This window comes from Sciurus vulgaris (assembly GCF_902686455.1).
Source record: "Sciurus vulgaris genome assembly, chromosome: 3".
NCBI classification, from domain to species: Eukaryota; Metazoa; Chordata; class Mammalia; order Rodentia; family Sciuridae; genus Sciurus; species Sciurus vulgaris.
In genome coordinates, this window is record NC_136463.1 from 110000920 (window position 1) to 110025389 (window position 24470).

The following is a 24470-nucleotide window of genomic DNA, read 5'->3' on the forward strand; positions in this document are numbered from 1 at the left end:
CTTATCAGGGAAAATATTCAGTCTTTGGTTTTATGGGATTGTCTTATTTCATTTAGCATGATATTCTCCAGTTCTGTCCATTTACCTGCAAATGTCATATTTTATTCTTCTTTATGACTGAATAATAGTGTATATATACCATGAATCTACACTGTGTACAACCATAGAAACGAAGTTATACCCCATTTGTGTACAATGAATCAAAATGCAGTCTGTAAAAATAATTTTTAAAAAATTGACTCTTGTAGGATCTAGCTATACCCACTCCTCGGTATTTACCCCAAAGAACTAAAATCAGCATATTATAGTGATATAGGCACATCAATGTTTATAGTATTGCAATTCACAACAACACAGGTGTCCATCAGAAGACAAAATGTTGCTTTACTCAACCATAAAGAAGAATGAAATTATGGCATTTGCTGGTAAATGGATGAAACTAGAGAACATTACAGTAACTGAAATACAACAGATTCAGAAATTAAAGGGTCAAATGTTTTCTCTTATATGCAAAACAAGGGAAAATAAGGATAAAAATGGGGTGTCTCAGGAAAATAGAAGGGAGATCAGGGTGATAGAGGAAGGGGGATTAAGGGAGTGGGAGGAGTGATGGGAGAAGGGAGAAATGACTAAATTATGCTGTGTACACATATGAATATACCACAGTGAAAATTTCATTTTTTAATGTACAAAAATTACAATGAATTTTAGTATATCGACCTGGTGTCCCTGTGGTCTTCTCAAATTCAGTATGATTTTTAGTGTTGGGATAATGAGAAGTGAATGAATGGGAGCAGAGCATCAAGCAGCCCTTGCGTGCCAAAGAGCAACCAATCAGGAACCCACAGATAAACCCTAATGGAGTCTTGCACCAGCCAGTCACTCAACGGGATCTCCAGCCTACCCCAGAAGGACAAGGGTCCCAACAGGGTCTTCGTCCAACCACAGGAAGACACATCCAAGCCTGAGCCTATACCCCCCGCACTTCGCCTACCCCAGGGTACAAAAATGCCTCCCTGAGGAACCCCAGCTCTTCTTCCCCTGCCCTTTACCTTGGTGGACCAATGAACCTCAGTCCAAGAGTTGATCCCAATACAGCTTTGTTTTGATGCTTGTGATCTCATCCCTTTTTGGCCAGCATCCGATCTTACATTTTGGTGTCCAAACCCTGGACAGGGTCCTCGGTCCTCCCCCATCAGGGTTGAGGTCCACCCTCTCCCTCAAACAAACCAGGAATTCCTGCACTGCTGTGCTCTCTTCACTGGGCTGACAGAAGTGGGGTAAGTTCCGCGCGTTTCCCTTGGCTTTTCAGTTGTACCTCCCATCACGGGACTTACCCACCAGACCCCTGCCCATTCCATTTGGACCCTGCCAGATTGTGGAGACGTCCCAGTCTCCAGCCAGTCCCCCTCCATCCATTTTGGGTCCCTGAAGGCTAAGGAGCCATCCTAGCCTCTGGACCGCCGCCTCCATTTCACGGGTGAGCATGATCAGAATTTGGGACACCTCTTTCTTTTCCTGTCCGCCCTCCAGGTAATACTGAATGGTCATGGGAAACTCTGAGTCTTCCTTAGACCCAGAAACTCCTTTGGGCTCTCTATATTTTAATTTTGCCAAATTAGGACTCACCCAAGACTTACGCCTTCAGCAGCTGGTCTTTTATTCAGTTGAGGCCTGGTCTCAGTCTTGGAAAATGGCTCAAAATGATCACGAGAAAGAACTTTTTTTTTTTTTTTTTGTGGTACTGGGGATGGAACCCAGAGCCTTGTGCATGCAAGGCAAGCACTCTACCAACTGAGCTATCTCCCCAGCCACAGAAAGAACTTTTGACATTCAAATCCTCACTGATTTGGGCAATTACTGCCGCTGAACAGAGAAATGCTCACAAATTTTCAGGTTTTTTGAGATTGACTCTCCTGGCTTCCTTTGTTCTAAGTTTTCCTCCCAGAGACCGTCCCCAGCCTCTCCAGCATTGTTCTCCTGAACCATCTTCCTCAATTGTAAATCCACCGGAACCACTTTCAGCCCCTCCCTCTCCCCCTCCCCCTCCTTACTCAAGCCAAACTACCTCTTCTTCTTCCCCCTCAACTCCTCCTCCACCACCCACGTGGCCCTCAGGCCTGCCTGCTTCCACTCCTCCCCCCTCTCCTGCCCCAGAAGCTCCCTTCTCCTCTCTTCCCTCTTCTCCTCCTACAGGTCCCTCCTCCTCTTCTCTCCCCTCTCCTCTTACAGCCACAACTCCACCCCCTTCTTCTCCACCGCCTGGTCCTTCCTCCTCTTCCCCATCTCTCTCCTCCCCTGTTAGCCTCACACCCGATCTCATCAAGCCCTGCCACCACCCATCCCAGACCTCCTTTGTCCTCTCCGGGAAGTGTCTGGTGCAGAGGGCGCTGTGTGAGTCCATGTTCCATTCTCATTCCAGGATCTTTCCCAGATTGAAAGCGCTTAGGATCTTTTGCTGCTGACTCTTCTACTTACACTAAGGAATTCAGATATCTTTCTCAAGCTTATGATCTCACCTAGCTTGATGTTTATGTTGTTCGTCCTTCCACTCTCACCCCCGGAGGAATGGGCCCACATCCAGGAGGCAGCAGAAGATCAAGCTGACCAAGTCCCCCTAAGGGACATAACCCTACCCAAACCAAATTGGGACTAACAGAAAGACCAGCAGAGTCACTGCCATTGTGCTCACATGGTTCAATATCTCACGCAGGCATGCAGGCAGTCTCCAATAAAGTGGTAAACTTTGATAAACTGAGGGAAGTTACCCAGGATCTGGATGATAATCCAGCCTTATTTCTGAACTACCTTACAGAGGCCCTTGCCAAATGTACTAAACTGGACCCTGATTCTCTTTCTGGGGCTACCATTCTAGCAACCCACTTCATTTCTAAATCGGCCCCTGATATTAGAAAAGAGCTCAAATGAGCTGAGGAGAGCCCTCAGACCCCTACCTGAGATCTGGTAAAAATGATCTTAAGAATATAACACCCGAGAGGAATCAACTGAACTGGCCAGGCAGGCTCATTTACAGAAAAAGTTAATGCTCCAATCCCCAGCCTTGGTAGCTTCCCTGCAGCCTGTGGCTCCAGCGAGAGCTTCAGGGGGCGACCAGCACTTCCCTCTGCCAGGGGCTTGCTTCGAATACAAACGCGAAGGTCACTGGGCTAATTGGTGCCCAAATCCACGGCCCCCTTCCAAGTTGTGTCCCACCTGCAAACAAGCAGGACACTGGAAGAGCAACTACCCTATGGCTGGCCCCTCCTCAGCATCTCCATGCCAGGGTGTGACTGGCCAAGCGGTTCTTTCTCTCGAGCTGCTGGGTTTTGCAGAAGACTGAAGGAGCACAGACTCGAGGACCCCCATCACCCCACAGCCCAGGGTAGTGCTCCAGGTAGCTGATAGGATCCATAACATTCCTTGTGGACACGGGAACTGCCTATTCTCTTGCCTGCCCACTCTGGGCCTTTGTTTCCTTCCCAGATTTCAGTTATGGGAATTGATGGGAAACCCTCCTTCCGAAACAGAGCAGCTAAACTAGCCTGTGCCCTGGAGGATATCCTTTTACATATTCTTTCCTGGTCACTTCCAAGCCAGTCACAGCCTCCGATCACAAACCAGTCCTTGTCCGACTGAGACCTCAAACTAAATTTTCTTCATGTTATCAATTTCCTATTTCCTGCACCCACAGGGAAGGAATTAAACCCATATAGACCACTTGCTTACTCAGGGACTCCTCATGCCTACTGATTCTCCCTGTATCGCCCCATGTTGCCAGTGTGCAAACTCTCAGGGGCCTATCACTTAGTCCAGGACCTCACCTGATCAACGAGGCAGTTGTTCCCATTCACCCAGTGGTTCCTAACCCTTACACTCTTCTTTCCCATAGTCCTCCATCTACCACTTATTTCACAGTCCTGGATCTCAAAGATGCATTCTTTACAGTTCCTCTTCACCCTGACTCACCATCTCTTCAGTCACATATTTAGGCATATTTCTCATTCCTACCTCTAAGAACCTCACAACAGACAGAATCCAGGCCCTCCGCCACCTCCAGCCACCTGAAACAGCAGATTACATTCTCTCCTTTCTAGGTCTGGCTGACTTCTGCAGGCACTGGATCTCTAACTTTGCACTCCTCACCAAACCCCTGTACCAGGCAGCAAAGGAGACCCCTCATGGGCCCCTTACCTCCCCCAAATGATAGCTAACTCTTTTTACAAGCTCAGGGATGCTCTTACATCCTTCCCTACTCTCTCCCTAACCATAACCATTCTTTTTACCTCTTCATGGATGAAAGAGGATGTCTCCACAAGTCTCCTTGCTCAGCCAACTGGACCTTCCAGTAGACTGGTGGCATATCTCTCCAAGCAGCTTGATTCTACTGTTCTTGGGTAGCTACCATGCCTCCAGGTGCTGGCAGCAGCAGTTGAACTAACTAAGGAAGCACTAAAACTCACCTTGCTCCAGTCAATTACTGTGTTCTCCAGCCATTCCCTCGAGGACCTCTTAAGCAATAAATTCCTTCCCCTCCTGAGCCCATCAAAAATTCAAGAACTCCATCTCCTCTTTGTAGAAAACCCTGCCATCACTCTCTGCTCTTCCTCTTCTCTCAACCCTGCTACACTTCTTCCACTGTCCTGCCTCCTTCAACCACCAGTCATTCTGTCCACAGGTACTGGAGGCCCTACGCTCACCTCCTGAGGACCTTTTTGATTGCCCACTCTCTTCACCTGACTTAACCATTTTTGTAAATGGCAGTTTGGTGCTAGGTCTGCACGGACACCATAGAGCCACTTACGCAGTAGTCACCACCGCTTCCGTTCTGGAAACCAGCTGCTTTCCAGAAGGAACCAGCTCCCAGAAAGTCAAACTCTTTGCCCTCACTGGAGCTCTCATTCTACCCAAAGGCAAACAGGTTAACATTTACACAGGCTCCAAATATGCCTTCTTGATTGCTCACTCACATTCGGCTATTTGGAAGGAGCATGGGTTTCTAACCACAATGGGGTCACCAGTGGTCAATGCCTCCCTGATTTCCAGACTCTTGGAGGCACTTCAACTGCCATCCTAAGTTGCCATCATACACTGCCAAGGACTTCAAAATTCCTCAGACCCTATAGCCATGGGTAACAACAAGGCAGACTCTGTAGCACAGGAATCAGCAACAAAGTTCTCAACAGCCCCCATCCTATTCTTATCCACTGCAATCAAACCTGAATATTCTCCACAAGAGCAGGAAGACCTAATAGCCCAGAGTGGCCATCTTGGCATGATGGCTGGATCTTCCCGGGGGACCAGATTGCCCTTCCTTTAGCAAGCTTACACCTTACTGACGGACATTCGTAACTCTCTTCATATTGGCCTCAGGCCTCTTCTGCAGTTTCTCCAATCCCTCTTTTATCTTACAGGAATGAGAACTATTCTCCAGCAGATCTACTTTGCTTACCCTGTATGCTCCACAGTATCCCCACAAGAAGACATCAAACCCAAACTCCCAATGCACCAGATGAGAGGCCATCAATCAGGCGACTTCACCCACATGCCTAGACACAAAAGCTCCATGATTTACTTACTTTGGTTGATGCTTTTTCAGACTGGATAGAAACCTTCCCCATCTCCAAGGAAACTGCAGACACCACTGCCTCCATCCTCATCAAGCAGATCATTCTCAGATTCGGACTTCCTGCATCCATCCAATCAGATAATGGTCCTGCCTTCACCTCTCAGGTTGTTCAACTAGCCTCCAAAGGCCTCAACATCACCTGGAGGCTCCACACCCCCTACTGACCCCAATCCTCGGGTAAGGTCAAAAGGGCTAACGGCATCCTCAGGGATCATCTCACTAAACTTACTATTGAACTCCAACTCTCCTGGCCCAATCCCCTTCCATTGGCCCTTACACATATTCGGTCAGCCCCCAAAATCCCCTCATACTTTAACCTTTTTGAGCCGCTCTGTGGGCGGCCTTTCCTAATCAACCAAAATTTCCCAGTTACCCTCCCCCTATGGCATCTTACCCTATCTCACACTCTTGCTCAAGCTGTTAAGGGAGCACATGGACCACTGTCTCCCTTCACCATCCATAGCCTCATCTCCAGCTGAACCACCAAGAGAATCAACCATCTTTCCTCTGCAACCGGACAATGCAGTTTTGCTCTGGGAATCACATCTTCAATTGCTGCAACCTCTCTAGACTGGACCTCACATGGTTATACTTATCACCCCAACCATAGCCAAACTTCTAGGCCACTCCCTGGTAATATGTCTCCCACCTTAAAAAAGCACCTCACTGGAAACCCTCTTCACCTTTTGAGGGGTTCCCCTTTTTCACAACTCCTCAAAAAACTACCTACTGTTATACTTCCTCTACCTCAGTACCTTGTAACCAAATTGTTCAGGTCTCTTCCTTGATATTTGCTCTTCTAGGATTCTTTTTCTGGTGCAATGGCAACCTAACAAAGAAATTAGATTCCAATGTGTCCTCTGCTTTCTGTGTGCCCTCTGCTTTAGTTCCTCAGCTGACACTATACAGCAAAGCTGAATAACCTGGCTTATTCAGAATCCCATCCCTAGGGTGAAACAGATCATATTCCTACTAGTGGTGATCGGATTCTCCCCAGTCTCTTCACTCGCAGCCTCCGAGTTGTGGGCAGGAGGACTTGGCTATGTCGTCACTGCCACCTAGAAGCTAGAACAGCAACTCCAAGAGGCAGTAGAGGGCTCTGCTGCCTCCCTGGCATCATTACAAAGACAAATAACTTCTATTGCCCCAGTTTCCTTACAGAACCATTGAGCACTAGGTCTCCTGATGGCAGACAAAGGAGGAACATGCCTTTTCCTAAGAGAAGAATGTAGTTATTACGTTAATGAAACCAAGCTGGTCGAGAAAAATGTCGAGGCTCTCAGATGTCTGAGTGAAAGGCTGAAGCAACAAAAATCAAATGGCCCTGGCCAGGATGGCTAAATTCCACTATTGTCACCTGGCTGACCCCTATCCTTATTCCCATATTAGTGATCAGACTCCTACTAATGATTGCTCCCTGTCTTCTCAGGTTTGTCTGGAATCACATGAGATTGCTAGAGTAATGTACAACCAAATGCTCTTGCACCCTTACAGCTGCCTCCCTACTGAACCCACATCAGAGCCTTCTCCCCATGATACTCCCTAATAAGTAAAAAGTTGCCAGATGAACTCGGCATTCTATATCACCAAAAGGGCTGAAACATTGGGATGATCTGAAGTGACTGAATGGGCACAGGGCATCAGGCAGCCCTTGTGTGCCAAAAAGCAACCAATCAGATGCCAACAGATAAACCCTAATGGCATCTTGCACTGCCTGCCACTCGGCAGGATCTCCAGCCAATCCCAGAAGGACAAGGGTCTTAGCAGGGTCTCCAGTCAACTGCAGGAAGACATATCCACCCCTGAGCCTACCCCCTGCCACCCCAGGGTACCAAAACACCACCCCATCAGGCCCCAGCACAACTTCCCAGGCCCTTTACCTTGATAGATTGGTGAACCTTGCCCAAGAGCTGATCCCAATAAAGCTTTGCTTAGATGCTTGTGGTCTCATCCCTTTTGATCAGCATCTGATCTTACATTTGGGAGGTCAAGAAATTATTAGGAATTTTCAATGTAAACATCATGATATCATCAAGCAGAGATAGCTGTGCTCCTTTCTGTTTTGTATGGTCATCATTTCTTTCTCATCCTGTAGTAGTAAACAGAATTTGCCCCCCAAAATAATAATAATGATATTTAGTCAGATTGTTATGTCACTGTTCCCAAATTTCCAAATAATTCTCTGGGTCTTTTGAAGGTAAAGACAAAACTTTATTTCCTGCCAGGTCCCAGTGTGCAGAGAACCAAGCAATTCTGCAACTCTGATCATGATTGGGGGTGGGAATCAGCTTATAAGGACTAAAACTGCAAATAAGGGAGGGTTGGAGAGGCAATTATAATCACAACATACATTTCATAAAGTGGAAAAGTACATATTCTCAGAAATCACACTTTTAGAACGTTCTCAGAAAAACAAGCTTCCATTAATTCTATAGTTCAAGGACATTGTGGTCAGGGTGCAAGTGGGTGAGGGTGGAGGTGTTAGCTTCTATGTGAGTGGGCTTATGTGGAAGCAGGGCCAACTTCACACAGGGTGGGGTGTCTAAACAAAGTGGAGTATGTCTGTGCTAATTTTCAAGTCAGCCCTTGACAAGATTAGTATTAGAGTACATCTGTCTTATTCATCAACTCAACAGAATAGTACTCTTTTACTGTGAATTATGATGTTAATTCTAATTTCTCATAGAAGTTCTTTTTCAGGTCAAGAAAAGTCATGTTCCTTGAGAGCTTATTGAATGTTACTGTGCTGAATGGGTGTTAGATTTTCCCAGTGATTTTTTTTTTTTTTTCTACATCTATTATAGTAATCATATAGTTTTTTTCTTTAGTTCAATACTATGGTGAAATAGAGTGATTGATTTTTGAATATTGAATCAATCTTCCATTCTTGGGATAGATTTCACTAGATCATGATGTATTATTGTACATATGTGTTATTGAACTAAAATGATTTTAGCCGTTTTCCTGAACTTTTATTTTTTGGCAAAACGTAGAGCTGGATTTTTTTTTTTTTTTTTTTTCTTAAAATATTTGGTAGAACTAGCTAGGAAATTCACTTGGGTCTGCAGTTTATCTAGAAGGGGTTAGATGATGAATGCAAGATAGTTTTGGAATTATGGTGGTTTTCCATGTCATCTTCTGTGAGTTTAGGTAGTTTGCATTATTAAACATATGTGTCTATTTCAACTTAATAGTAGAATTCGGGGTACTGGTTTTTCAGAGTACTACTTGGACCCCTTTGGTGTCAATAGACTCAGTAGTGATAAATATTTTCTAAGATTTATAATTCATAGTTCATAATTTTATCCTGAGATTCATAATTTCTCTTTTTTCCCCTGTATACATGATTGGAGATTGATCCATTTCTTTGATGCTCTTTCTAAAGAACCCGATGTATATTTTAATGATTTTTATTTTCAGTTTTTTCTTGTTTCATGTTTCACTAACTTTTGCACTGTATTATTTCTTATTCTGTTTGTTTCATTTTAATTTTTTGGCTTTTTTCCCATTTTTTATTTAGATGAAAACCCAGATTACTACTTTAAGCCCCTTGTTTTCAAAATAAAATTTGAATGCTACTTCAGTTACAAACCATAGTTTCATTTTTGGATGTTAAAATAAGTTTAACTCCTCTTGAAACTACTTCTTTGATCCATAAATTATACAGAAAGTTTGTTAATTTTCTGGGTTTTGTTTTTAATTAGAAATTTTCCATTATGCTTTTGTATTGATTTCTAGTTTCATTCCATTATGATCAGGGAACTCACCATTGTATGGTATTCTTTTCTTTTCTCTTTTTTTTTTTTTTTTGTTGTTGTTGTGCTAAGTTTATTTTATGGCCCAGAATATGCTCATTTTTGATGAATGTTTAACATTTTCACTTGACAAAAAATGTGAGTTCTGATGTTTTCAAGTAAAATCTTTCTCTACATGTGTATTAATTGGTTGATAGGGTTGCTCAGGTAAAATACTAACTGATTATTTTTTAAAATATGTTTACTTCCTTACTCAATTCCTGACTGAGTGAAAAGTAGTGAAATCTTTATATTTATTTATGGACATTTAAATTCTTCTCTCAGTTCTACCTACTTTTAGTTGTAAGATATTTATGGTCTTTTGTAAGATTCATGCACATTGTTTTGTTCTCTTGAAAAACTGACCCTTTATCATCTTCTCATGTCCATCTTTATTCTGTATAGTTTTTGTAATTTTGCAACCTCTTTTTTTATATTATTATTGTTATTACAGTTTGTTTTTTAAAATAGTGTTTTCATGGTATACCCTTTTTCATACATACCATTATATTTAAAGAGGTTCTCTGTGTACGAGATTTACTTGGGATGCCTGTTTATTACAATCTTTAATTTATAATTGGTACTTCTACACTACTTGCTTTTAATATAAATATTAATATGCTCTTGCCAAAATCTACCATTTTACTGGTATTTTCTGTTTTTTAAATCTGTACTTCTTTTTTTTTCTTCTTCTTTCTGGAGACTTCTGTTGAGCTCATTGAGACTTTTTCAAACTCTGTATTTCCATTACTAACTAGCTTTTTATACATTTTAAAAGTTTTTCTTTTAAAACTTACTTTTAGAAGTGTGTGACATACCTTTTTGGCTAGTCAGGAGCTCATTAACATAATATAATAATAGTTTATGTGTAGTGTAAAGAAAATATAGAAATATAATTCAATATCCACTTCTCATTATTTGTGCTATTTGTTATATATTTATGTTTACATTTGCTATAATCCCATAATATATTGTCCATTTTTAAAATTTAAACAAACTGTCCTGCTTCATAACAACAGAAAATAACCAAAAATACATATTATTTTTATCTTCATTTATTCCATTTCAAGCATACTTCATTTGTTTATGTATATACAAGATTTTGTCTGGTATAATATTACCTTTACCATTGATTTTAATTCTAGTCTGGTGGTAATCTTTTTTTTTTTTTTTTTTCTTTTTTTCTTTTTTTTTTTTTTTGGTATCAGCAATTGAACCCAGGGGTGCTTAATCACTGAGCCACATCCTCAGCTTTTTATTTTTTAAAAATTTGAGACAGGGTCTCTATAAGTTTCTTAGGGCCTCACTAAGTTGCTGAGGCTGGCCTCAAACTTGTGATCCTCCTGACTCAGACTCCTAAGTCATTTTGATTATAGGCATGGGCCACCCTGCCTGGCTCCAGTGTTCTTCTTAATTATATAGTTTTTGAAAAGAAATCAGATATAATTCTTATCACTGTCCCTCTGTGTGTGTGTGTGTGTGTGTGTGTGTGTGTGTGTGTGATGACTGTTTTTAAGATTCTCATTTTACCTTTTGTTTCAATTAGGTTGGTATTTATTTTGTCTGTGTATTTGATCTTTGTCCTGCTTGAGTCCTTGGAGCATCCTGGATTTCTGGTTTAATATGTATTGTTAACTTGGGGATATTTTTTGCTAATATTTTTTTTTTTAGTATTTTTTTCCCTGTTCATTGTCTATATCTCAATTCCTTTATGGATTTCAATGGAATTTACTTTGGATTTTCTTAAATTTCTCTACCTATTATAGATTGGGGCTCTGGTCAGTGTTTTATGCTTATTTCAGTGAGAACAAATGATATTTTCTGTTTCAGATTCACTTGTTCTTCTTTTGTCTATGTTGAATTACTGATAAATCCATTAAGCACATTTTTCATTTATTTTTCTCTGTTTCATATGTAGTATTTCCCTTGGATTCTTCCTTGTTCTTCCATTGTATCCTGATGTCCATCTGGATTTGCACTTTTAAAATTAAAATCTTATACATATTAATTACAGTTTTTTTCAAGATTCCCTCCCTGGCAGTTCCAATGTGTACTCCATATCTGAGTTTATTTTGGTGGTTTTGTCTCTTAACATTGTGGTTTCCTTTTTTCACTCCTCATATTTTTCTTTTATTTTTCATTATTTTGTTGAAGTTTGCATGTCTTACCTTGGGTATCTACTGCAGGACATCCAAAAAGATGGGATACCGATTTTTTTTTTTTTTTCATTTGTAGGTCTCATGTAACTGTATTTAATGCCATGAATGGATACACTACTTATTCAGTTGGGCTTTAGAATCAGGGGTTAGTCTGTGTTTAGGATACACTGTTTCCATGGTTCATTATACTGCACTCCAAGTCTCAGATACCTTTTGTAAAATCGTGTGGTCAGTATCAGTTTAGCAGAGCATTTTTCTCATTGTCCATTTTAAGCTCTAGGTCCTCCATTTTTGACGCAATTTAGACAAAAATAATCTACATGTTTCAGTTAACACATCTGCAGTATTTCACTGTTACATGACAGTAGAGGACATTTTGAAATATTTATACAAACATGGAGTACATCTTATTCTAATTGGGATTCCAGTCTTGTGGTTCTACATGATAAAGAGATTCATTGTGGGGTATTCTTAGATGTACACAGGAAAGTTGTATCAGATTCATTCCACTGTCTTCCTTATGCCTATCCTCCCTCCCATATCAAATGGTATAGTTTAATATAATTCTAATCCACTGAATTTCTAGTCTCTCCCCCCTTGTTGAATGTTAGCATCTACATATCAAAGAGAATGTGTGACCTCTTTTGTGTGTGTGTGTGTGTGTGTGTGTGTGCATGATTGGCTTATTTCACTTAGCCTGATAGTCTCCTGATCTATCCATTGAATGGCAAATGTCATAAAGTTAATCTTTTTTTATGGCTGAGTAATATTCCATTGTGTATTTATACATTTTCTTTAGCCATTCATCAGTTGAATGATAGCTAGTTTGGTTTCATAGCTTAACTATTGTGAAATGAGATGCTATATAAACATTGATATGGCTGTGTCATTGTAGTATGCTGATTTTAAGTCCTTTGGGTGGGTATATACCACAGAGGGTAACATGGTCAAACGGTGGTTTGAGACCTAGTTTTTTGAGGAATCTCCATACTGCTTTCCAGTATGTTTGCACCAATTTTCAGTCCAGCCAACAATGTATGAGTGTACCCTTTTCTTTACATCCTCACCAACATTTGTTGTTTATATTATTGATTGTTCCCATTCTGACTGGAATTAAATGAAATCTCAGTGAAGTTTTAATTTACATTTCTCTAATTGCTAGAGATGTTGAACATTTTTTCTTGTATATGGAGACCATTCATATTTCTTCTTCTGTGAAGTGCCTGTTCAGTTCTTTTGCCCATTTATAGATTGAGTTATTTGGGGTTTTTTGGTGTGAAGATTTTTGAGTTCTTTATATATTCTAGAGATTAATGCTCTATCTGAAGTGCAGGTGGCAAAGATTTTCTCCCATTCTGTAGGCTCTCTCTTCATGCTTTTGATTGCTTTCTTTGCTGTGAAGATTTTTCACTTGGCACTCACATTTTTTGAATCTTGATTTCACTTCTTTCACTTTAGGAGTTGTTACTTAGTTCTTTTAGCCTATTAGTGGAGATGAGGAGAATCCTCTGTTGCTGTGGTTAACTTTCAGTCTTAGGCAGACATTGTGTATTAGTTAGTGTTCTCTAAAGGAACAGAATCAACAGGAAATATGATTATAAAAAGGGGATTTATTAGATTGTCTTACATGACCTGAAGCTGGATAGTCCACAATGACCACCAGCAGACTAAAGAGCTGGAAGAACCAGCAGCTGCACAGTCCAAGAGGTGCAAGCCCCAGAACAAGAAGGATCAACAATGTTACTCTAGTCTGAGACCAAGGCTTCTGGAAGCTCTCTGGAGAATCACTGGCAGAGTCCACTTTGGAAGAGTGAAGAAGGGAGAGTCTGATATCCTCAGACGATTGAAGCAGCAATCAAGAAGTTATTCAAGAGGAGTACAGCTTGCATCTGCATCTACTTCTTTGTTCTTCCAAATTTTATTTCATCCAATCCATCATCCTGTTGGGCGGTGCTTCCCACGCTTATGGAGGGTCTCCACTTCAGTTCACTATCCCACATTCCAATCATTCCTAGACATGCCCTCATGGACACACCCAGAAGCCTCTTAATCATCGGCCTCTCTTAATCCAATCAAGTTGACAATTCAAACCAACCATTACGCGTTGAGTTTCTATACCTCATAGACAGTACTACATTCATGCTTTTTCCCTTTGCCTAGTCATAATTAGGATATATTATGACTAGGATATATTCCTGCCTCTTCTCCAGATATATACAGAGTGTTTTTCTGTTCCTTCTTCTAAAATTCAATAGAACTTTACCATTATCGTAAGAGAATAATATTTGTTTCCATTCCTCTCTTTTTTCTATTTATTTATTGGTACATATTAATTATAATCATGGGTTTCATCGTGGCCTATTTGTACATGCATGTAACATAATTTGGTTAATATTACTTCCCAGTATTTCTCCTCGTCCTTCCCTCTTGCCCTGTTTTGCTTCCCTTCCTTTACCCTAATGGTTTCCCATCTGCTTTTATGGCATCCTCTTTTTATTTTTCTTTAAAAAGGATATTGGACTCTCCCTTCTTCACTCCCTTCTCTCATTTTCCACATGAGAGAAATTGACACATGGTCTTCTGTGTCTGGCTTGCTTCATTAGTATGATGCTTCCCAGTTTCATTCACTTTTCTGAAAATGACAAAATTATACTCCTCTTTATTGCTCAATAAAACTCCATATGATCCAGCTGTACCACTCCTCAGTATTTATCCAAAAGAATTAAAATTAAAGTCAGCATACTTTCGGGATACGTTCATACCGATGTTTATCACAGCACAATTCACGATAGCTAAGTTCCGGAATCATCAGCCTAGATATTCATCAACAGATGAATAAAGAAAGTGTGGCATGTATACACATGGAATTTTGTTCAACCTTCCTCTCTTATCTTTATTTTCTCTCTCTCTCTCTCTCTCAGTGAAAGACATGGACTTTATTTTTTGTTCATTTATTTATAATTTTTAGCTGTTTATTATTGTGGCAAAATATGCATGACAAAATTTACCATTTGACCATTTTTAAGTGCAGGAGTCAGAGGCACTGAGTGTATTTACAAAGTTTTGCAACCATCACCATTATCCATTTCCAGAACTTTTTCATCATCCTGATTAGAAACTCTGTACCCATTAAAAAAAACCACTCATCATTCCACTCACCTCATCCCTATTAACACTTATTACTATTTCTGTATCTACATCTGGCAAATTTTTATATACATTTTGTTTTTATTGGTTCTTCTTAGTTATGCATGACAATAGAATCCATTTTGATAAAATTATACAAGCATGGAATATTGTATTTATCCCCCTCCTCAGCATATATTCAAGGGATTTAAAATCTGCATACTACAGTGACACAACCACATAGATATTTATAACGGCACAATTCACAATAGCTAAAGTATGGAACCAATCTAGATGCCCATCAACAGATGAATGGATAAAGAAATTGTGGTATATATACATAATGACTTTATGATATTTGCCAGTAAATAGATGGATCTGGAAACTAACATGATAAGTGAAATAAGTGAAATAAGCGAATCTATAAAAACCAAAGGTTGAATGTTTTTGCTGATATGTTTATTATCTCTAGGACAGAAAAGAAAGAATTTGGAGAGAGGGATTGTCTTTTATATAGCAGAAGCTATTCCTCTACCAAGCCATGAACCACAAATGACTCTATCAAAATTATTACCAACCTTTTTTGTGGACTCCTAAATAAGATTTCTGGAACAAAACCTTTAAAAAGATGTTTCTTAAATGTATCTTGTAGAGTCTCTAAATGCTACATTTACATACTTTACATTTATAAATTAATTGAAATGTACTTACTGATCACACTCTCCATTTACAAACTCATTAAAATTATACCTCAATTATTCTTACTACTGTTCATCTGCATGTGCCCAATTATGAAACCTTCCATCTGTCATTGAAGACATTTGCCTTCCCTAGGACTTCAGATAAGTTGTTTGACCTTATGATCTCCAATCTGCAATTGTTTATAGAAAACTTCTGAGAGTGTAAATTGTCCCAGTTTGTTGGTCGATTGGTTTTAAGAATGAAAACTGCCAGCTTTCTGTACTCTAAGAATCCATAAGTAATAGCACCCTGTGAATGAAGATAATAAATGTCATGTTATTAATTAACATCATAATATCCACAATGTTTTAATAATATTTGAAGCAGCAAAATTGCATAGCCCATATGCAGGTGCAATAGCAGTTGGTAAAAATAGATTTATAATGACAAGTAGGAATTAACAGAAAAAAAATTGTAAAGGAGAATATAAACCTATTCAATGACTAAAAGGAAATTATGTACATAATTAGTGAGTCCATGGAAAATACAAGTATCAAATTGTAAATTTCAAGGAAGGAATTCTTTAATTCATAATCTAGTATTTGTAATGAAAGTTACCTAAATTGACTTAAAAGCATATTAGGGTTAAAAAATAAAAGTAGAAACTTGAGCATTTTCTAGTTACTATTAATGGAATAGATCTTCAACTTTATAAATTTGGTTTAATCAATCTATCAATAAATAAAAAATAGAGGTCCAGTATTTTTCTAGCAATGGACAGATTTTAGTATACGTAGAAATAAAATTGTTTTTCTACTTAAAATACTAATAACTTCCTTGTACAAATAGTAATTAATTAAATGTGTAAACCAACTAACAAGTCATTAAAAACAGCATGTCCTGTTCTCAAAGTACTTTAGAAATTTGGAAGAAGTCAAGGGTTGAATGAATTGTGGCCATTATACAAGATTATATGGTATAATGACACTTGAAAGATAGGAAAATATTTGAATAAAATGTTTAAATTCTTGTAAAGCACTTATCTTGTCTAAGCCTTTTTTATTTTTTGCATTTTTTTAAATATAATTTTCACCCCATCCTCATGAGAAGGTAATATTATTATCTCCAATTTACCAATGCAGTTACAGTCTCAAAGCAGGTAGTTGACAAAGTGTAGTAAGTGACAGCTTAGGATTTGAATCCAGACTGTGTGGATCTAGGGAAAATCTCTTACGTACTTCATTATATCTCCTCACAGGCTGGATGTCAGCCAAGAGTAATGGGAACATATAAACGAAAGTACAGAGATGTGGACCTACCTGCTTTATTTGGAGAACAACGAAGAGATTGCTTTGTAGTAAGTGACTTGAGTTGGGCCTTTTGGGAATTACTGGTGAGATAGGATAAGATCAGGGCTTTGAAGGCCTTTTGTATTATTGGCAAAACAGCAGAGAGTCTTCTCTTGGCACAAATAGAATCCCCTGTCCTTTCAATCATGTTTGATTGATTTCTGGGCTAAGATAGAGAGTAGAAAGAAACTGCATTGGTTTAAGTGATGGATGATCCCCTTTAAGTGATGGACTCAGCTAAAAATATCAGCAGAAAAATCCGATTCACAAAGCTCTCTTCACATGACACCCAGCCAGCTATTAGCTCAATTGGTGTTTTTTAATAGAGTTGCCTTTTGTGATTCCATTATTGCTTCTCACAGGCTGTTGCCTGAGGAATCTGGAATAATGTTTTTGGCAAGATTGAAAAATTTGCCTTTGAGAAGCAAAGTTTTTCATATGGAAGAGATGCTTCAATTGTTCTTGTTGTTCTCCCATTATAATAATTAAGGAGCCTGGACCTTGGATTAGTGCCCTGAGATCGGCATGAGGGAGAGCACTACTAATTCTCATGACAGTGATTTATTTTTAGTAAGCATAAATCCTGTCATCAAATAACCTTACTCTGTCTGCTACCTATTGTCTTCGACACCTTGAAAACTGTCAACTTATATACAAGATTTTTTATACTGTGAATATATGTGTGTAGTCACTTGAGTACACTTAAGTGGGATTATTACTAAAAGAGAATGCTAATAATCATTAACACTATGGTGTTCTCAAGGAAAAAATTGTTGGAACTCATTTTTGAGAAGTTGTAATGTGTAGTCATGGCTTGCTGATTTGCCCAGAAACACATTGTACTCCGAGGTAAGCATTTATATGAATGCCAATTATTTGAAAATGTCTGAAAAGTGAAAAGCCATCCAAGATTCTGAATCTTTCTGACTGTTACTGAGTGCTAGTTTTGGATAAATTACAAGGTAAATATTCTTTCAATAGATTGAGCTTAAAAACCTATGAAAAGAGCTAAATATAGAATCAGGTGAAAATCTTAGGTGAGAACTTATTTCCCCTTATCAAGATAAGGAAAACTTTTTACTCTGTATTATAAAAATAAGGTGCTTTTAAGTGCTTTGCATAGTATCAGTCTTAAAATAAGTGCTTGAATAATTATTGGGTTAAATTAATTAATGGAAAAAGAATATATGAAAATGGTTCCTCAGCTATAAATCCTCACATCATTAATATGCAATTCTTCTTATACCTCAGTGTTAGCAAGATCAATGTCCTACAATAATAAAGGATGTGGTGTTTTATATTTTCATTGAGAGTAATGACATGATTTAGATCAAGACCTTTGAAATCACTGTGCAATTGAACTCCTTAGCCATTCAATTTCAGGGAAATGGCACTTATTAAAACAGATAAATACTTTTCTTATAGAATGGGAGTTGCATTCTGTGTTATGTTTTTTTCCCTTTTTTGCTTTGATTTATGAGAATGGTATTAGTTAAAATAGTACATTTGTTTCCTCTGTCTATACTTATTTTCATTATTGATATGTAATTGAATAATTTTTATGGTAATTTGATTTTAGCCAATGTGTGTTTATTATTTTAGAACTAAATTAAAACATCTTGGGGCTATAGACAGCAGCTTGGTTGTAAGTTTCATATTAGTAAGCAATAAGTTTCAGTCATTTTTAGTACTGATTTTCCCTACCTTATTCTAATCATGTCTAAAAATCTAGAGAAAAAGTGAGACCACAGTTATGATACTTACAAGGAGCAGAATGATCATATTTATAAGACAAACTTCTTTATAGTCAGAAAAAGGTTTATATAGCAACTGAATTAATTACAGTAGTTTCCTTTTGAGAACATGAATTGTGTTAGGTAGGACGGATAGCCTTTCTGAGTCAAAGATGAGTATCATAAGATTACCACGGTAATCAGTAAACAAATGTACCCAGCTTTAATCCTGTACTACTAAACATATTGATTCAATACCCTTGTATTATTTTTGTATTATTATATTTTTATATTACTTCGTATGATTTTTAAGTGTTAAATATATGTTCTTTTGTATGCATGCTGATGATGCTGCCTTTTCAGCTAAAGCTTTTGTTTACTTTTCTTTACTTTTCTCAGTCTTTCCAAGTTCCATATGAAATATATTGTGTTTTTGCCTTCAAATCCTTTAGGAATTTCATTTACAGAAATCAATGATTACTGGGTTTCTATAATTGAAGAGTTTCAACTTATATTTAGATGATTTTCTGAAGGCCCAAACATTTGGCAGTTCACAGTAAATACTATAATATTTGAATGACCCAGATTAAACACAGACCCCTATGGCATATGACTTTGCTTCTCCAAATTCTGCATTAGTGAAAGGGAGTGCCATCATACACAAATGACTGGACTGGATAATATATCACTTCCCTTTTAGAATAACTCTGCTACGTTTGACTGTAATTTTTATGGTACTTATAAGGAGTAATAGGAATTATTCCTTTTAAGGAATCAGAAATGTCAAGAGGACTGTTTGAGCCATAGAAGATGCTGAAAATAAATTTTGACTGACCAAAAATGTATTAATGAATAAATGTAACAGTTGTAATTACCCCATTTTCATAAGGAAAAAAAAATTACTAGAAACTCAACTGAGTCCTTTTAACAAATATCATTTTATGTACTTAATTTTGTGAACAAATGTAATAGTAATAATAAATTAGCTTTTGCTTCTCTGGTGTTATGCTTCATTTCTCTCATCACAAATGTTTGATATTCTTATGGAATTCTTCACAAGAATGCTTTTCATATTAAAATGAATATTTTAGTGACTAGAATGCAATTAAATTCAAATTTGATTCTTACAGGCACATATAAAAAATAATGTTTGGGAAACTTTGGCTTTCATCTTCCTATCAAAATCAAAATTCTCTTTCTTCTCTATTTATGTGTCTTTTGATCATGAGATAATTTATATACAATAAAATTCACCCATCCTGATATGCAGTCCTGTGGGTTTTGACAAATAACTACAGTCATGTAACCATGGTCACAATCTAAATACAAATCAGTTATATCAACCCCAAATACCTCCTTGTATTCTTCTAGAATGCTGTCTTCAGAATCATATTTTATGTGCTCTATGAGTCTGCCTTCTTTCACTATCATGATTCATTTGAGATTAATATATGTTATTCTATGTATCAGTACCTCACATTTTTTTTATGACATACAGTGTTTCATATCATAGATCCAACTATTCACATGCTGGAAGACCATTAGGTTGCTTCCATGTTAAAATCACTATAAACATGTAAAATAGTACTTGTGCTTTTGAAAACAGTTTGGCAGTTTCTTTAAAAGTTAAATGTGTGCATATCATAAGACCTATCAATTCTATTGCTAGGTATTTACTCAACAGGATTGAGTGTGAGTGTACATTCAAAGACTTATGAATGTTCATGGTAACTTCATACATAATATCCTAAAAGTAGAAAAAAATCCAATAACCAAATGATCCATCACCATCAACAGCTGAATGCATAAACAAATCATGGTATGTCAGTTCAATGGAATATTCTTTGACAATAAAAATGTCCTGTTCTAATCTATGTTTTGGAACACAATAGTAGCTAAGAGGTATGAGTTATTGACACATGCAAAATGTGGATGGATCTCAAAATAATCAAGCTAAGTCAGAAGTCAGATGAAGACAGTACATACTGTAAGATTCTATTTATGTAAAATTCTATGTAATGCAAAGTAATCTAAATGCACAAAAAGCAGATGTGTGATTGCCTGTGGATGGTAATAATTGTGGGTATGAGTTTTTAAGATTACCAAGGGTCAGGAGGAAAATTGTGGAGTGATTAATAATTCCACTGTCATAATTGAGGCTGCAGGTTTATAAAAACATATCACACAATCTACACATGTACAATTTATTCTATACAAATTATACCTCATTGAGCTACAAAAATTAGCCTCCACAAGTATTTGGAAAGAGTGAACTGAGTATATCTGTATGCATATTTGTATCAATAGATCTATATTGATGTTTCATCTGTTTACCTATTGTGAAAGCAGGGAGAGGGGAGAAAAAGCAAAATAATGAGGCAGAAGAGGAGCAAGAAAAAGAATTAAATGTTTTAAAATAAAAGTAAAGTTGATTGACTTACATTAACCTAATTTCAAAATTTATAGAAGCTTCGATAGTCAATATTGGTACTACTGAAAAGACAGGTACACAATTCAAAGTTCAGAGTATTTACTACAGACTTTTATAGCTCCCTGTGCATGTGTGTGTGTGTGTGTGTGTGTGTGTGTGTGTGCATGTGTATATATATATATATGTATTTATTATTTATGTTTATTCCTGGCCCAGATACTTCCTTATAATTGAAATGAGCACTTATAATATCGCAATTTTATATTGTAGTATAATATAATATAGCATCTCTATTCTCCTTGTAACCCCTTGTGACCTCCTTGTCACTTATTTCTCAGTTGGGGAGAAGGAGCAACCTATTTGATCAGTTGGAAAGTCACCCTATGTGGATGGAATTTTCCTTTCTCAAGGCAGCATGCAGCTTGCAGTAATTGTCCTTCTCATCAACTTTTGGATCAAGGCCTCATCCAATGCTTTATCAACATATTTGGTGAAATGTCTAGAAGTTTGTGGTGGGGGAGATGAAAGAATTATACTAACTATAGATCTATAGAAGTTTAGAGAGAATTGGCAACTTGGCAATGCTGATTTATGGGGAAAGAAATGGTACATGTAAAATGGTAGGTATTCCTAGGGAAGCCTATTTGTTATTTGGAGATTAAATTACTCCAGAAGCAGGCCTCCTGAAAATTGAATTAATCTTGAGAAAGAATTTCAGTCCTTTTAGTACATAAATAATTTTTAAAAATAGTTTTTCCCCTCTAAACCCATCTAAGTCAGATAAGAACTGCAACAAAGCCCCTTGGTGTTTTGCAAATGAATTCTGCACGCTTGGGCAGGAAGGTGAGTCATGTAAGAAGGCAAAAATGAATTATTCCCCATCCTTAACTGTTAGATCTGTATGTTTTTAGATACTGATCACAAGGTGCTGATTAGCACTACTATTTCCCATTTCCTTTGTATACAACTTCTCCAAAATGACCCAGTTTCACCTGTAGACCACTCACCCTTCTTATTTCACTCCACTCTCAGAACCATCAGTGATAACTGGAAAACAAAGAAGTCTCATTTAGATTATTACAGTCATGAAGGTGTTTTTCTAGTACATTTTTGCTCTCCACAATTCAGGAAATAACAATCCACAATGACTTAGAGTATAAGGAGGATGAGAGATGAAGGTGAAGTAGGGGTTATCAAGGAGGAATAAACCTTCGATGAGTGTATTTGCAAAACTTCAGACTATGCTTTTTTAACTTCTGATCTTTTCCCAAACCTCAGCCACATAGAGGGGTCTATGACCAATCACACTCTGCCTTCTGACTATAAATCACCTCATTAAACTCATTACTATATAGACATATAATAATGAAGGAAGAGAGTTAGAGTAAATCCTTTAAATATATTGAGAAAAGTTCCTTAAATGAGCATTTTCCTTAAATACTTAATCAAAATTAAAATTTTCTTCCTTTGTTTTCATTATATGAAGCTGATACATACTTTTTTAAAGGACTCAGACACATATTTTCAATTCATGTAGATGTACTTTATTTCATATCTCCTGTTTCTTTCTCTTCCCTGCCTCCTGACACACACACACACACACACACACACACACACACACACACACACGCACATACACACAGAGTTGTTTAGTATTTTGGAGAAAATTGATGCCTAAGAGCCTCTCATTGCTATTTTGGGTATTGCCTGCTGTCCCAGAATTAGTGCCAGCTCAAATCTACTAGCGAAGAATGAAATCTTTTGAGGCAGAAACTCTATTTTTGTTTTGATTTTTCTCATTATACATTTTTACTAATAATTGTGAAATATTTATTTTTGGTCAAATTACCTGAGGGAAAAACTCTTCTGCCAGGGATTTTTTCTGTGTAGGAAGCTTCACTTTTTATTAAAAAAAAGAAGAAAAAGAAGAAAAGAAAAAAGAAATAAAAAACAACTTCCTAAAAACTGGGTCATTATGTGAATCACCATAAATAGCACAATGCTTTATTTGAAGATTATTATGGTTGTATTTCTGACCAAAAAAATGTATATTATTCCATAAGTAAGTAAATATTGATAATGATTTTAAAACAATGAATTCATACTAAAGCTATTAAATGATCCATAGCTTAATATAACTCCCAGCAATAAGAGGAGTGGGAGGGGTGGGAGGGGTGAGGGGGAAGAAAAAAAAAAAAAAAAACAGAATGAATCAAAACTATTACTCTAGGTAAATGTATTATTACAAAAATGGTATGCCTCTACTTCATGTACAAACAGAGAAACAAGATATATCCCATTTATTTACAATAAAAATGACTTTTAAAAAATATAACTTCCAGCATACTACAGAATTATGTATTGTTCACAAAAACAAGCCTATATTGTGTTCTTTATAAAGATACATAATATGCATATGTATATTACATATATGTTATTAGTTTATTCTGGGCATGATACACATTCAATAATTATCTATCAGTAATAACAAGATATTTAAAACATGTTTGTCACGTCAGGATTTATACAGAATTCTGTGATACCTTTGTTACTATAATCTCTTTAAAATATTCTCCAAATCAGAACTGATCGATTCCTTTTCTATATTTCATTATGTACACTTTGAACTTACACCTTCAACAAGCTTATCTACTCATAGATTACACAACCTGCACTCAAAGAATGGAAGTGTGGGCTGGAGGTGTAGATTAGGGGAAGATTACTTGCCTAATAGGTGGGAGGTCCTCAGTTGGCTGTCAAGTTTTGCGAAATAGTAAAAATAAAAAAGAATGTGAGTTCTTTGGCACAATATCATTTTTAGCCACTTGGATAAAGACTTTCAATTGGTGGACTTAAAGCATTTAATAAAATTACTAATATGATTTGATTCTGGTCTATAATTTTGTTACATATTTTCTTTTTTTTTCCTTTTATTTTTGTTCTTTTTCCCCCGTGCTTTTTCATCCATTGTTTGAATCATTTGAACAATTTATAACATTCTGTTTTCATTATCTTTTTTAATCACATCTCTGTATAATTTTTAATATGATCAGTATGAATTAAACTTAATTAATTTGTCCTTAACTTTTGACATCCCAGTCAATATTTCAGCTCTTCAAGTGGAGTGTAAAAATATAAACCACCACAACAGATGCATTTACCCTGCTTTATTACCATAGGGTTGTCTTAAGGGTTATTTCTTCAAACCTTAAAAAACCTATTAGAAAACATAAATGTTTCCTTTTAATGCTCAAGCATATTTTAAAGATCTCAAGTGAACAATTTGGTTGTTTTTAATTCATTACTAACTTCCACATTTCTTCTGAAGCCATTTTCATTTTGTTTGTAAAGTTTTCTTTAGCAAGTAAAGCAGGTCAGCTGATAAAAAAAAATTCCCTGTTTTCTTTATTATGAAAATGTCTGTATTTGTAGAACTTATTTTCATGGGATAAAAAATTATGAATTGAAGGGAATTTTTTTTTAAGCACTAAGCAAAATCATATCACTTCCTTTTGCTCTTGGTAGTTTCTGATGGGAAATCCACAATAATTCATTTTTTTTTCTCTTTTAA